The following is a 15,745-nucleotide window of genomic DNA, read 5'->3' as shown; positions in this document are numbered from 1 at the left end:
TAGGGTGGTGTGAGCAGGATCACACTGAGCAGAGTCACAGGGTCCAAATGTTGCAGGTCGGTGATGCTGTCAATCATGCTGAAACTGCAGTGATTGTGCAACGCTCAGCACTGTACCGAGTGGCACCATGGCGCAAAGGTGAACAAGCAGTGCCAGGAGCGGGCTGGGACTGCAAACCAGTCCTGGTAAATGTTGTCAAACCGGCCTGCGTAGGGTGCACAGCGAGTGCAGTGACCGAGCCTGACCACTACAAAGGGGGTCTTTAGGGGATTATTCACCAAGAACATTTTGGGAAAAATTGTGCATTCTGCAACACATTTGCCATTATATATTTGATTTTATTAGCTTTTATGGCATATTAAATGATGACCTTATAGTGCACATCTTTTTTGCTGCCCCTCAATGATGCATTCACTGCACCCTCGACCAGTGCCCCCCCACCTCTCCACAGCCCCCCTCTTGACTTACTCCTTGGATTCCCTCACTATCACCCTTCAACAGTGCCCCTCATCTCTCCATAGCTCTTCCCCCTCATGGCCTCCTCTCGGATTCCCTCACTATCACCCTCCAACAGTGCCCCTGGTCTCTGTATAGCTCCTCTATTACATGTTCCATTTGTTTCTAAGCGCCTCCATTGCCAGTGTGGGGGTGTTGCAGGCTGTCACATCACACACACATACAGAGACAATGAACCGTATGTGTGTAAATCAATGTATAGAAAATGTTACATAAGGCAAAGGGGCTACAAGGTGCAGGATTCACGTGTCACCCGTGCTGGAGGCATTTTGTAAGGGTGGTTCGTCTAGAGAAGCACAAACTCAGGATTCAGAAATGAACACAGCAGTCAGGGTTGACTTTAAGAATAAGAATTTATTTTTACCTACACAAACCTTTTTTAGCAACATCATGATAATAAAGACTAGAAAAAAACATAACTTTCTAACCTGTGCATGTAGCTCTTTGATGGCAGTTCATCGCTCGCTGTGCTACATTACGTTCTTTGCAGCAGGCATATTAACCCCCTGGGCTACCTGAGATACGTGAAAATGCCACTAGACAAAACTCCCATATCTCTTCAGCAGGTGCATTAATCACCAGAGTTAAAGACTTTCATTTTTGCCTTAAAACTGCTGACTATACAAGGAACTTTGCACTCCTTTTAAAACTGTTGCACTGCTAAAAAAAAAAAACAGCTCCCACTAAGAAACCATCCTCCTGGGAAACGGCTGATGCCCGGTCCTGCCAGTCCTACCTTGCGAAGTGTGTTTTGTTACCTTTGACTTCAAGGCACCCCCTGCAGGACAAATGTCCAGTGGAACCAAAATCCCACTGCTCCTCAAGGTAACTAACCTGTGTAATGCAGAATTGGAGACATTGGACATGTGGAGAAGTGTGGCTCACTGGTTAGAGCTGCAGACTCTGTAGCAGAGATCAGGCCCGGGACCAGGGTTCAAGTCCCGTCGCGGCAGGGTCGTGGACCAGGGTCAGCGGACTCGATAATTCTTGCCTCGGCGCCTACTTTAATCCTGGGTCCCACTCTGTGACTCTGGGCAATAGCTTGCTTAATCTCCACAACAGCCCCAACAACACTGGGGTGCCTGGCTTCACCTTGGGGTGCCCAGGAGGGGCATCTCACAGGGAGAGCCAGGAAGGGTTCCACAGCGTTATACAGCGCCGGGACGCCCCGTTGCTGGGGCAGCTGTGCGCTTTACAAAATACACTACATTTACATAATTATGCAGCATGAGTGGAAACACCACACAGTATTCCGCTTGCCAGTTGTTTGGGACAGTTTCCATTTGGTGCCAGGGTTACCCTCATGCCCAGGTCATGCAACTCGGTGCAGCTGTAGTAAGTGCGGCTGTGTGTGGAGTTCTAAGGGGGCTTTCAAACTTCTTGCTTGTTCCCCTCTCTCGATTGTGGCCTCTTGTGCACACGTGAGGGCGGCTCAGTTCAAAGTGTGCACAAAACAAGGGTAATATGAAAAAAACAGAAGCACATCACCCTGGAACCAGCCCCCACTCTCAGGGACTGCAAGATGAAGCGAACATGTAAAACAGAAACAGGAACTAACTGGCTGACATGGATTACCTTAAGCTTTTTTTACATTAATTCTTCAGAAATCGATCAGTTTTTGGCAGTAAAGTTAAGGACATTAATACAGGTAGTGATAACCACCCGTTTTCAATGACTGTTTTAATTACCACTGGATCTGAGACCCGGAGGGACCCGGCCCACTTAAAGCCCTTACTGCATCAGGTCTGTAAAGGTCAGTATCAACCTGGCACATCAACATGTAACATGCACCCTGTTACACACAGGGCTGGCGCTAGACATGGGCAGAGCGGGCAGCTGCCCAGGGCCTCGCACTCAGCCTACCAGCATGGGGCCCCACACTGGTGGTGTGTCCTGTTGTTTCCCCAGCAATCAATTTGGCACTGTTGGATGAATGGCTGGTAGCCCTTGCTGCTCGTCAGCCATGCCCAGATGTCACTGACATTTTGTCCTCATTCCTCGATGACCTGTGTAGGTAATGCTGCCATGGTTGGGTGTTGGATAAGCAGCGGTGGCTGCGGGTTGGTGCTTTTTTGCCTTGGAGGACTTGCCTATGCTCCCCAGGGGGCTATTGGGTCTCCGCTGAAGTGGTTCAGTGCTAGTAGGTGTCACAGGAGAATATGACACTTTACAACACACGAGTTACAACGCGTCTCATTACAACGCATTTTTACATCGCAAAATCCATTACAACGCATGTCGTTAAAGCATGTCATTACAACGCATAATCCATTACAACGTAATTACTTTTCTGACTCTGCTAGGGTGTTACTTTGGGAAATGTGTTGTAATGGATTATGCGATGTAATGACATGCGTTGTAATGGATTTTGCAAAGTAAAAAATGTGTTGTAACACGTGTAACACGTGCGTTGTAAACGATGTTTCCCATCACAGGATGGTGCTCCTGTGCATAACACAATTTACAAAACTTCTTCATATTACTCTTTTTCCATTTGTTTCTGTTGGCTTTTCAGTTTTTGAGTGTTTATTTTCTTTTTTCTCAGTTTTTTCCAAGCACTCACCATCTCTGCCTTGGTGAAATCTGGTGCGGTGGCCTCTTCTCCCCACACACGGACACACGTCCATTCCAAGCCGACATCTCGCACTTCCCCACAGCAGCTGAGAGTCAAAGCGGCGCTGCTCCTTATTTCTTCAAGTGGGCTTCCTCCTGCCATGCGGGGTGGTGGAGGCCTCCACTCCCAGGTTTGCCTGAGGTAGTGCAGGTCCCTCCAGTATTCATTCTCCAGCTGAGCCACCAGCGAGTGGGGTGGCTCAGTGGGCCGGTGAGGGAGGTGTGGCCAGTTAATCTCTCACTTATAAGAATTAGACAGGCTCCCCCTCGCATCCTGTCCTCATCGCCACAGTAATGGCGGCAGCAGTCGTGGGCCTCGATGCCCAGAGCTCCAGCAGTGAGGCACTAGACATGGGATAGACACGGTCTGGGGTGAGGCCTGAGCAGCCGCGCTCCCTTTATTGATCCTTTCAGCCATGTTCGGCCATCAGGGTGTGTGCAATGTCCAGAGCCCCTGGCCTAGGGGTACCTGAGTACTGCTATTCAGAAGTGCAGGTACTCTCCCATTAAGCTTAATTTATCTTACCTCTGCTGAGAAACGGTTCAACTCCCCTCCTGAAATAAAGGAAGTGCAGACTCTCAGTGCCTGACAGCACCGGCCCATTTAAGACACCACCTGTGTGAATAAATCACTGCAAATGAAGGAAAGCACGCTTGAGACCAGCTGCGGTCGGCGCTGTGTGATCTTGCGCAGCTCGGCGTCTCCCAGTCTCTGTATGACGTCATCTCTGCAGAGATATGAGACACCCAGTCTCACTCGAAGGAGCAACCGGGCCTTTAATTCAATAATTCCCCAGGCTGTGCATCCTGTGCCTGCCTCTGTGAGGCCCCACAGGAGGCGCGGGGGATGAAGGCCGCAGGAACCTGCAGAGAAACAAAGAAAGCCACGTGAGGCCAAGGCGCCGATTCAAAGTATCGCGAGATGTGCTTTCAAACGAGCACTGCCATTGGTTGATTATTCAGTGTGAGGGTGGTGACGTCACCACGGCCAACGTCCAGCTCTGGGCTTTCTTGTGAGATCCAGGTGCATAATGAGCGTCATGAGGTCTGTTAGGGTCAATTGATCTAATCCTGGCCAATCATCATGCACCTGACAGCTGAGCTCAGTGACCAATCAGCGCAGGCCGCCCATCGGCAGTCCAGAAGGAGAACAGGGGACTTATTATTCATGGGATATGTCATTTCCCCCTTTTTCCTCCCTTCCCAGCTGCGGTTATTTTAATGCCTGCCTTCACACCACAATGTTTTATTTGATTGTGCTTTCATTGAATGTTGTATATCAAATGTTAATAAACTTTAACTTTAAAACTTAAAAAAAGGAGGAGGAGGACAGAGGATTCCTTCTGGGTCGGTCCAGAGCTTGACGTGATCGCTTTGAGTTCTGAAGCTCGTCAATATGTATTTGTTGGTGATTTCTTGGGCACCGCGTGCCCCTCGCGAGCTTTAAAGCGATGACTCAGCGTAAAGTTTATTTTTGCAGAGTCCGTTACACATGCACTCGCACCCCTGTGTAATGAGCTCTGCTCCCAGTTTTGCATTTGTTGGCAGGGTTGATGTACATATTTGTCAGACTGTGTAATTGCCTTTAGTGCAGGCCTGGGGTGGCGCGGACACTGCGCGTAGTCCGTCCATTACCTCTTGCACAGCTGCCAAGTCTGCGCATCTGCTAATGTGCGCAGCGACCCCGCGGCATGGGTGTTTATGGGCCTGCGAAGCAGCAAACCCTGAGAAATGCTGCTCAGTCACGAGTACTAAGCCGCCGCAGGGCTCCCCGGCCTGCATTCCCGCGGCCTGCCAAACCCGGCTTCCATGGGACCAGGGCGTGGCTGGAAGGCCCCGGCGGAAGCTTCCAGAAGGACAGAGGCACGTTTCTGCCAGGCAGGCGTGCCTTCTGCCGCATTCTTAGCGGCACACGCCAAGGGAAGCATGGTCTGGCCACCCTGGGAGCACGAATGGTAGAAATGACGTCCTGGACAGGACCAGAGAGAATTCTAGGGGGAAACGTCGGTGCAGGAGTACACGTCTCGCGACTCAGTCTAGACCAAATCAACAAAATGGCCTCCTGTTTGTGCCAGACTGAGCTCCTCAAAGGTCGTTACAAATCTGAAATCAGGAAAGAGTTGAAGACTCCCCTCTTTAAAGAATACTACATCACATTTGATTAACTATCCGCAGCCGAGCTTGCTTTCCTGTTACAAGTTGACTTTACGCTTCTCTGACCATGTACAGTGCTCCGATGCCCTATGGCTCGGTTCACGGAATAGAAATACCATATACATGCAGGCATACATACATCTGTGTTAAAAAGGCTGAGGGCTACATTTAGTGTGACTACATTTTGAAACCGAAACCAGGAAAAATCACAAACATAGAAGTAGGACTAACATTTCGAATCAATCAGTGGTCACAGATTGACTGAATTGAAGCCCTCGGCCAACATAGAAAATACCATGCAGCACAAAGGATAACAGAAATGCCGAAGACGTGCTGAACTTCAGACACACCTACCGCCGTCAACAAAGCTATTTTCAAGAGTGGTGGAAGGTCTTGCGAGGGTGCCTGTCACACGCGATGCTCAGTGGGGCATGGTGCGGGTGCAAGGCCAGGTTATGCACTTATATGAAGTGACATATGGTGGGAGAAGTCATCACCACAACACATTTAAACACTTGCAACACTACTGTGACACATTACGCCAGGGTTTGGTAAATCAATTGCCGTCTGACCTAAACTAACATGGGCAGCAAGGGAGAGAAGGAGAAATAGGAAACAGATTCCTCTGAAAGAGCCTTTTCTGAGGAAAGGTCCTCCGGAGAGGAATGTAGATGAGGAACCAGCTACAGGGTTTCTCTGCCTTTTCCTTCTGGTGGACCTGCTGGGTCTGGTGGCTTAGTAGACTCTTGTGTCCACTGTTTGACCTCATGGTCGCAGGTTGAAATTCTAGTTGGTCCATTCAGCCTTTCATCCTTCAGAGGTTGATAAAATGCATACCATTGAGTTGGGTAACAAAAAGCAACTGTTATTCAGCGCCAAGAAACCCTTATGCGTAAGCATGTGCTTTATAAATACACATGTTATTGTAGGGGGTCAAAACCCAGGGCCCAGTCTGGTGGCAGGCCCGGCAGCACCACACTTTAGGTGGGTCCAGCGTACACTAGCCCTGAGCGGCATAGGCACCTTTATTTATAACCTTTGGGCCGAGCCCACCCTCAGGGTGCAGTGGTAACAAAGTATCGTAGCGGCCGGGTGGCTCACGACAGGTATGTGCTATGTTAACGAAGCGCTGGGAGGAGCTGCGGCTGCGTCATTTGTAAGGTCTAGTAAGGCCCCATCATGTGAAGCAGCCCTGATCTTGTGAGGGGTGCCCGCCATGACAGACTCTAGGGGTGGCACATTCCTCCTTGCACCCATGCACCCCCAAAGCAGGAGACCCCTGGTTCCCCATTCCATAGCGTGCTGTCAGCACTTTATGACACAATCTACAAGGCTTCTGCGCTCTACTGGGGGAGTGGGACTGCCCTGCCTGTCCCTTTGCCACCCGGAAGGGTTCTCCACGCTTCTGCCTCATCTACCACCTTCCATCCCCTTGTCAGCTGCTGGGGCTCTGCTTGTAACCATTCCTCGTGCTTCCTTGGGTCATCCCGGCCTGCTCTCAGCAGCATCTCTAGTCCAGGCTCACCCCTCACTGCCTTCGGTGGAGCCAAGAGCTGCTGGTACATTCCTTCAATCCACCTCCTCTCTCAGTACCTCTGCAGTGCCCTCTGTGATAAGCAGCATGTCTTTAAAGTGGGAATAGAGTGACCTCCTGGGTGGGTGGGGGCTGCAAGTACTAGGGCCCTAGGATGGGCTAGTGTCTAGTCTACTACACTGGTACACTAATCCTTCTTCAAATGTAGATAAGAAATCCTTCTTAGTTGGTTTGTCCCATGCTATAGGTGATTTGATCTACCAGTGTAATCCATGGAAGCTGGTATCTTCCCTCTCAGCTCTTCTCACTCCAGAGGGCCAAGTAGGCAGGATCTCTGGGCAACAGTTCCCCTACTGTTGTTGACAAGTGTTGAGTCACTGAGAGCAGAAATGGCACTGGATTCAACCCAGATCTGTGACTGGGGGTGAGTGTCTGAAATGTTTCAGAGCTCCGTCCATCCTCTCCTTTTGTTTGCTTTGTTTACCCTAAGTGTGGCAGGGTATGCCCAGACGTAGGTCCCTGGCTCACTTTGCCACTGGATTCAAGCTAGCCTGGCTGTTGAGGGGTGTTACCCAGAAACCGATCCCAGGATGCTTATTTCCGGTCCAGAGAAGACATGTCTTGGCAGTTCAGGCTGGACTGTTTCCATGAGGCACAGGGTCAGACTGATTTGCATATTGCTATATTTGAACTGGGATGGCGAAGTTGGCTAAAGAATGATGATGGATTCAACCCAGATCTGTGACTGGGAGTGAGTGTTTGAAAAGTTTCAGCGCTCCGTCCATCATCACCTTGTGTTTGCTTTGTTCGCCCTAAGTGGGAAGGGTATGCCCTGATGTGGGCCCCTTGTTCACTTTGCCACTGGATTCAAGCTATCCTGGCTGATGACGGCTGAAATGCCAGAAACCGGTCCCAGGATGCTTGTTTCTGGTCCATGGAAGACATGGCTTGGCAGTTCGGGCTGGACTATTCCCATGAGCCACAGGGTCAAACTGATTTGCATATGGCCATGTCTGAACTGGAGTGGTGGAGTGAGCTAAAGAATGATGATGGATTAAACTCAGATCTCTGACTGGGGGTGAGTGTCTGAAAAGTTTCAGCACTCCGTCCATCATTGTAGGAAGGTGGCTACCTGACTATGGTTACCCCAGATTTTTTTGCCTGTGTTTAGCTGGTTTTCGACTTAGTTGGCCTGGTTCCCTGCTAATCAGGGCCCCAGGCTATCTGCTCTCTCTGTAAAATGGATTCCATGTACCCTAGGTGCAGAACTAAAATGGCTTGGGTCACCTTATCAGCCCCTGTACAGAGCACTATAGGTGCCCAGGGCACAGGTGCATCCAAGGCCTACCAGGGGCTGCAGCATATCTTTTGCCACCCCTGGCTAGCTATCCAAAATTGACACAACTGGCTGGTCACTCAGCTGGGGCAAGGTGGTGTAATCACCCCTTGCTTAGATATAGTATGCCTATATCTAAACCTATCTGAACACATATAAACCTGTGAGCCACTCCTATGGCAGGCCTTATCAATCCTGGAGGCAGAGTGCGTGGTTTAATGTGAGATGGAGCTCTGGCATGAGCTGAGCCTGTCTGCAGCTGTCGGGAACAACTCCCTAAACTGTTCCGGGATAATGCCATACCATATACTATTAAGTGCCTTATAATCCTCACGGTTATATAGCAACTTTGGTTTGGCTTTATCAAAACATGTTGTGTAAGGTGTCATACGAATTGGAATACTACCCCCTCGCCAGTTCTGGTGACAGGGGTAGCATTCCACCCTTCTAGAGGGAGAAGACATGTTACTTTGCTGAAACGCGGTTTATTTTAAAAGCGCCTCAGATCCACAAAATGGATGTCTCTGCCACAGACACGGGTCTGGCCTCCTGCTGCTGACCGAAACTCAGCAGATGGTGGCCTGGACAAAGGGTTTCCTGTTGCAGGGCGGTGTTACACCACCCCAGACAGGAGATAGTGGATTGTAGCAGGGAGGTTTCAAAGAAACCAGACACCGCCTGGGGAGCACAAGGCTGCCCCTTGCATAATCCGGCCAAACCGGTTCTGGGGCACACCAGCCCCAGTCCCAGCGCGGCCTGGATCAAAGGAAAGGGGTGTATCCACCCCCTTCCTGGGTCCCACCCATAGGAGGGGACCTAGCAGGTAATCCAGCCCACCAGATTCGAATAAGAGTGGGAGCAGTGCCAACGCACTCAGATTATCCTGATGAAACATAAGAAACAAAACTCTGGACCCTTCGACATCCTACTCAACGTAGAAGACTGAAGAATCTCCCTTGTGGTCAAGGAGTGACCACCCTGTGCAAACAGGCACCATCCAGCACCTCGACCCTTGCTTTGTTGCTGTTCCCGCCGGAACTCGAGCAACAGAGACCGACGAGATTAAGCTTGCCTGTCTTCCTCCAGCCCGATCCACAGTCCCTGCAGAGCTGAGACCCGTGGAGGTGACCGGAAGCGTGGGGCACGCCATCTTGAAAAGGCCACGAGACGCTGACCGTGCAGCCCACAAGTGGCCGTCGAAGCTATACACCGGGGTTTGAGAAGCCCCAACCCTGAGCTACTCTTGCACCGAAGCTCACCCCTTCACACTCGACGAGTGCTGCGTGGGGCCCTTCTGCTTGTGTTGGCTCGACGCGTTGGCCCGATCACTTGCCAGCTGGCTTGTGGCCCCGCACGGATGAAAACCTTAAACCGACTTGCTTTTCTGGTTGCTCCAGATTTGCACCAGCTCCTGTGAAAAGGAGCCCCCGCTCTGACCCTCCTGGTCGAGTGAGAAGCAATCTCCCAGTTCCGCGTGGATTGCTTTTGCCAAGTGTTGTTTGCTCCAATCTTGAAGCCGACGGCGCTGACGGCGAGAGCCTGCGTGGGACAGATTGTGACCTGCTCCTGGACGTCGCAGATGCCCCAGATCCCACGTGACAGCGGAGAGAATCTCCTCGACAACCATCTGATTGCGCCCGACATTGCCTGGTTCCGTTCTGGTTCCACCCTGGTCACTGCTGAGTGACCCAGACTCTGTCCCCTCTGCTTTCAGATACTTCTCAATTTCGATCCACCCTTGGATCACACCGGACACTTCTGCTTCCCATCGCCTGCAGCATCTTCAGCTCCAAGCACCAAGAGCCTGCGTGTCAAAACCCGACGCCACTTCGACCCTGTGCACCCGCTTCCTTAGGGTGAGGTAACATTGCAACGCCGGTGTTCCCACACTGGTACACACCTCTAGGGTCTGTGTCTTAAGTTTTGTTCCTCTAGGTTCAGCGGAAGTATCCTTAAACTCTATTTGTGTAACTTTTACGCACCATTGACATTGCATTGGTGCAAGCCACACTTTACGTGCTGCACCCGAATCCCGCGGGCTTTTCCCGATTTCAGCATTGCTTGTCCCGACTGCTCCCAGCGATTCCCTAGGCCCTAGGCCTAACCACTGTTCGATTGGTATCTCTTATACCACTTTTTTAATATATGGTTTGAGTGGCCACCCGCCCTCATCCATAATTGTGCAACTTTGTATGTTATACTGTGCTTTTGATTTAACGCTTGTGCCCCTTTGCTCATAAAGAGTACTGGGGATTAATTTAGAAATGAACACATATATTTTTATAATATATACTTGTGTGGTGTCCTTTCATTTGGTATTTCAGGATTGTATGTGGTAAAACAGCACGACCTCTTAAGTTAAGCCTTTAAGGCTGCTTAGTCCATGCTACCCCTAGGATAGCTTGTCTAACAAGGTTGACATACAACCAGACACCATAAGGGATTGTTTGGACTGATACAAGGTGGTTCCAGAATTGGAAACACCACATATCAGGCCAACTTCTCACAATCATCTCCTCATGTTGCGTCACATCATGCCAGCCACAGAGCACATCATGGCACCCAGACCACACGGAAAGGAACTCTGCCTCCACTCCAAAACATGGCCCATTCAGAAGGGAAGACACGTTTAACACGCTCATGCCACTCCCACACCCATGCGTACTCCAGCAGCCTCTAGCACTATTTGCTGAGCCTGATGGGGTGCGGAAGCCTCACATCACTGTCCCCTAATAGCACAGGTGCCCTGTACTGTTTTTGAATACTTTCTGTACAGACTCCATTGCTCTCATTGAGATCTTTCAAACCCACATGTACACTTGCTAAATAGCACTCACAAGCTTACTAAACACAGGTAAGTACTCACTAAATAGCACAGAGAGTCTATCTAAACACATGCACACTCACTAAAAAATGCACACAATCTATCTAAACACAGACACTAAGAGCCGCACACACAGCCCGCCCGTCCATGCCTGAAATGTGCCCAGCTTTACAACCTCTGGGACTCCCGCCCCCCCCCCCCCCACCCTTCCCTCCCTCCCACCCCTTGAAGATACACCATCGCTGAGCTCTACCCCCTCGACCCTAGATGCAGCAACAAACACTGCCACCGTGCCGACCCATGCTCCATGGTAGGACCTTTCACCTGCACCCACTGCCACTGCACTTGCCACTGCACATACAACAATCCACCAACTAGCCCCACCCGAACACACCACAGACACCACCTGAACAAAAACGCCAACTCGCATGCTCCTTTCTCAACTCAAGCTCACTATATAAGCACTCCACCGAATTAAGAAACCTCATCACAACCTTCTCAACCAATATCGGCTTCCTCCCTGGGAACTGGCTCAACACCACATCCACCCCAGGCATATATGTGATCCTCGACGGATATAAAATCATTCACCAGGACTACTCCAACAAGCCTGGAGGAGGAACAGCCATCATCCACAAAGAGACCACACAGTCCACCACCGACAATACCACCACCCCTATGGAACATCTCAACTTTAAACTCCACCTGAATGACAAGACAACCATCAGAGGCACCCTCGCATACCGACTCTCCAGACCCACACTACAGCTTCTGCAACACTATCGCACACTTAATTGAACCCCTAGCCTTAGACTCCAAGGACTAATTCTTCCTCTGCAAACTAAATTTCCACATTGACTACCCCAATTATAACAACACCCCACACCTTTTCGACAGTATAAGCAGCCTCAGATTGACCCAGATTGTCCACAACCTTACACACACCACAGGACACATGCCGGACCCCGTTTTTACCCCTGGGAACCATGTCAAATACAGCCCCGTCACAGAACTCACATGGACCAATCACTCCATTGTACACTTCTGCATCTCCAGCCCCACACCACCACCACCAAGAAAACCAGCACCCCTCACCCGAAGTGAAATAAAATCTCAGAGACCAGCTGAACGGACGCTCTCAATACCTCTAACCCAGAGTGAAGAGCTTCAAAGTCTAGATCCCCAATTGTACTGACAACATAGTCCCCATCAAGAGCAACTTTCAGAGAAATCCTCCAAAAAGGCCATCTGTATATACAAGAACTTAGAACAGTGAAACAAAACAGCAAACAGTTGGGGAGGAGCCAGCAAAGACACCTCCAACAGGGCAGCCTTCAAGACCTCCCTCAACCTCTACCACCGCCAACTGAGGATAGCCTTAGCTGCACACATCAAAGCCAGTACCAACAACACTAAAAAAGTTTTCAACATGGTTAAGGAAATCTTCAACCCAGCTGCGAGCGAAAACAACATCACACCCTCACAGGAGTTGTGCGATTTGTGCTGGCCGACTTCTTCCATGACAAGATTTTGCCATATACAAAACCTTCAAACCCCAAACCACATCTACCGACTTCCTCAACAGATTCGCCATCACTGCAACTGACACGTACCACAGACTGACCACCTGGAACCTCCTCTCCACCCAGGACACAACCTCCATCATGAAATCCATCCACTCTATAGCTCCCAATGATCTATGGCCCCACCACATCTTCAACTTCAGAAACCCAAGGATCAGTCAGGAACTCACCACCCTCCTCAGCACCTCTATCGCCACTGCAACCTTGCCTGATGCCTGGAAGCACGCCGAAGTCAGACCACTACTCAAAAACCACCCTGCCAATCCCGGCGAGCTCAAAAACAATGGCTAATCTCCCTGCTCCTATTCCCAACGAAGGTACAAGAAAAGATCATCAAGAAGCAACTCATGACATACCTGGAGCAGAACAAGCTACTTGACACCTACCAATCCAGCTTTTCCAGCAATCACAGCACTGAAACTTGCCTCATCACAACCACTGATGACATCAGAACCCTGCTTGACTGAGGAGAAACAGCAGCTCTGATCCTGCTCAACTTCTCGGCATCCCTCAGCACCATATCCCACCATACGCTGATCGAAAGACTCCACCACATCGGCATCCAAGGGGACACGCTCAGACAGATCGCCTCCATCCTCACTGGAAGAACGGAGACAATCCACCTCCCACCTTTCACCTTTGACCCCAAGGTGATCACCAGTGGTGTTTTCCAGGGCTCAAGTCTCAGCTCCATGCTCTTCAATGCATCAATGGTCCTATTATTGGCCAACATCGTCAGATCCTACAGTCTCAAAATCATTTCCTATGCAGACGACACCAACCCCATTCTCTCCCCCACTGACAACCCCACCATTATCAGAACCAACTTCCACAACTGGATGAAGAACAACTGCCTGTGCCTGAAAACAAACAAGATGGAAGAACTGATCTTTGGCAGCAGCAGCAACACATAGAACAATTCCTGGTGGCCATCGGACCTAGATCCCACACCCACTCCCTCAAACTACGCAGGAAACCTCAGAATCACCATTAGCAACAAGCACACCATTAAATCACAGATCAACACTGTCACCTTTGCCTTCTTCCTCACTCTGTGCATGTTACATAAGGTCTTAAAGTGGCTATCCCGACACACGAGACGCACCGTAACACAGGCCGACATCACCAGCCGACTGCACTACGACAACGCCCTTTATGTAGGAATCGCTGCACGCATCCTACAGAGACTTCAGACCATGCAGAAGCCGTAGCCAGACTCCTTCTTTACCTTCCCAGAGGAACCCACATCACATCCCACCTCAGAGAAATCCACTGGCTCCCCGTACAGAAGAAATGCCAATTCAAGCTGCTAACCCACGCACACAAGGCTCTACTAACCAAGGACCCTCCTACATTAACCACCGCCTGGAAGACTATGCTCCACCTAACTTTCCATACTCTCCGCATCTACCGAAGCAGAAGTGGAGGACGCTCCTTCTCACACATTGCAGTAAAGACCTGGACGCCTCCGAAGGCACCTCTGGACCATCACCTCACCTCTGGAATTCCAACTGGCCCTCAAGACCTGGCTGTTCAAATAAGCCTTCGAGGCCTGGAAGCGCCTGGATATTCTGTCGGGTGATTAGCCGTGCTTTATAAATCCTGAACGATTGATTTAGACACTCCCTCAATAAACAATACTGACACTCTCTCTAAATAAAGGGGCACACTCCCTAAATAATACACATACTCTTTACAGAAACACACACTCGCAAAAAAGTGCTCACTCTCTTTCTAAACACATATTTATACTCCCTATATCAAACTTGCAAACTATCAAAATTCAGACAATCACTAAATAATACTCACAATCTCTGCAACACAAAGGCAACTCACTAAATAATCCTGACTATCTTGACACAGAGGCACACTCACTAAATAATACTTACAATCTATCCAAACACAGAGACACACACTAAACATACCTTCTATCTAAACACACAGGCACACTCACTAAATAATACTTACAATCTATCTAAACACAGAGGCACACTCACTAAATAATACTTACAATCTATCTAAACACAGAGGCACACTCACTAAATAAACACAGAGGCACACTCACTAAATAATACTGACAATCTATCTAAACACAGAGGCACACTCACTAAATAAACACAGAGACACAATCACTAAATAATACTGACAATCTATCTAAACATAGAGGCACACTCACTAAATAAACACAGAGGCACACTCACTAAATAATACTTACAATCTATCTAAACACAGAGGCACACTCACTAAATAATACTTACAATCTATCTAAACACAGAGGCACACTCACTAAATAAACACAGAGACACAATCACTAAATAATACTGACAATCTATCTAAACACAGAGGCACACTCACTAAATAAACACAGAGGCACAATCACTAAATAATACTGACAATCTATCTAAACACAGAGTAACACTCACTAAATAAACACTGAGGCACACTCACTAAATAATACTGACAATCTATCTAAACACAGAGGCACACTCACTAAATAAACACAGAGGCACACTCACTAAATAATACTGACAATCTATCTAAACACAGAGGCACACTCACTAAATAAACACAGAGACACCTCACTAAATAATACTGACAATCTATCTAAACACAGAGGCACACTCACTAAATAAACACTGAGGCACACTCACTAAATAATACTGACAATCTATCTAAACACAGAGGCACACTCACTAAATAAACACAGAGGCACACTCACTAAATAATACTGACAATCTATCTAAACACAGAGGCACACTCACTAAATAATACTGACAATGTATCTAAACACAAAGACACACTCACTAAATAAACACAGAGACACCTCACTAAATAATACTTACAATCTATCTAAACACAGAGGCACACTCACTAAATAAACACAGAGGCACAATCACTAAATAATACTGACAATCTATCTAAACACAGAGTAACACTCACTAAATAAACACTGAGGCACACTCACTAAATAATACTGACAATCTATCTAAACATAGAGGCACAATCACTAAATAATACTGACTGACATTTTATCTAAACACAAGAGCCACAGTAATTAAATAGTATTGACTACCTGAATACAGAGACACTATCCCTAAATAATTCTGACCATCTATCTCAACACAGATGCTGTTTTACGAAATAATACACACAATCTTCCTAAACACAGACTTACTCCGGCAGCG

This window comes from Lissotriton vulgaris, chromosome 8 (genome assembly GCF_964263255.1).
Source record: "Lissotriton vulgaris chromosome 8, aLisVul1.2, whole genome shotgun sequence".
NCBI lineage: Eukaryota > Metazoa > Chordata > Amphibia > Caudata > Salamandridae > Lissotriton > Lissotriton vulgaris.
Note: the sequence above shows the minus strand (reverse complement) of the source record.